This window comes from Cucurbita maxima, unplaced genomic scaffold, assembly GCF_002738345.1.
Source record: "Cucurbita maxima cultivar Rimu unplaced genomic scaffold, Cmax_1.0 Cma_Scf00457, whole genome shotgun sequence".
In the NCBI taxonomy this organism is placed as follows: Eukaryota; Viridiplantae; Streptophyta; class Magnoliopsida; order Cucurbitales; family Cucurbitaceae; genus Cucurbita; species Cucurbita maxima.
In genome coordinates, this window is record NW_019272473.1 from 7,757 (window position 1) to 9,007 (window position 1,251).

The following is a 1,251-nucleotide window of genomic DNA, read 5'->3' on the forward strand; positions in this document are numbered from 1 at the left end:
GACACAACCCTCTAGTCTCATCTCTTTATTACTCTAGGTAACACATGCTCGTGGATATTTATATTAATATCATTTTCATGCTCTTAGGGTTGTGTCCTATGTCGATCTAATGACACGATGCGATATGGCACTCATCATCATATAACATGCTCAATATGGAAAACATCATCATATAACATCATCACATCCTTATCTAACGTTATCAAGTCATCATATAACATCATCACATCATCATATAACATCATCACATCATCATCTAACACCATCACATAACATTATCACATCATCACCTAACGTCATCACGTCATCACATAACATTATCACATCATCAAATAACATCATCACATCATCATATAACAACATCGCATCATCATCTAACATCATCACGTCATCACATAACATCATCACATAACATCATCACATCATCATATAACAGCATCGCATCACTATCTAACATTATCGAGTCATCATATTACATCATCACATCATCATACAACATCGACACATCATCATACATCGTCATCACGTCATCATATAACGTCATCACATCATCATATAACATAAAGCATAAATGATACGTGCAAGGCCACTGGGCACGTGTCGTCATACATAAGACAAGTCTTTCAACCGAGCCGATAGTAAGGCCACTTAAATGAGAACCTCCCCCGCTCATGTCCATCTCGTTTCGATCATGCCACCCCGCATGCGTTAAATCCGATTTTGTGCACATGGCATGTCGGGTGTGATCATACCAGCACTAATGCATCAAATCCCATCAGAACTTCGCAGTTAAACGTGCTTGGGGAAGAGTAGTACTAAGTTGGGTGACCACTTGGGAAGTCCTCGTGTTGCACCCCTTTTTTTCTTTCAATTTCTCCGAGTTCTTTTCTTCGTTTCTCTACAAATGAGAACCTCCCCCGCTCACGCCCATCGCGNTCACGCCCATCGCGTTTCGATCATGCCGCCCCGCATGCGTTAAATCCGATTTTGTGCGCATGGCATGCCGGGTGCGATCATACCAGCACAAATGCACCGGATCCCATCAGAACTTCGTAGTTAAGCGTGCTTGGGTGAGAGTAGTACTAAGTTGGGTGACCACTTGGGAAGTCCTCGTGTTGCACCCTCTTTTTTTCATTCAATTTCTCCGAGTTCTTTTCTTCCTTTCTCTACAAATGAGAACCTCCCCCGCTCACGCCCATCGCGTTTCGATCATGCCGCCCCGCATGCGTTAAATCTGATTTTGTGCGCATG

General features: G+C 42.8%; 2 non-coding genes across 2 annotated transcripts; both read left to right on the forward strand.

The window, feature by feature from the left end:
* The first annotated feature begins 738 nt into the window (after positions 1 to 738).
* On the forward strand, positions 739 to 857 carry LOC111474599. Its single transcript, XR_002716084.1, has one exon. It is a non-coding gene; the product is annotated as a 5S ribosomal RNA (ribosomal RNA).
* A 148-nt stretch (positions 858 to 1,005) lies between these two features.
* LOC111474602 lies at positions 1,006 to 1,124 on the forward strand. Its single transcript, XR_002716087.1, has one exon. It is a non-coding gene; the product is annotated as a 5S ribosomal RNA (ribosomal RNA).
* Positions 1,125 to 1,251: the final 127 nt, after the last annotated feature.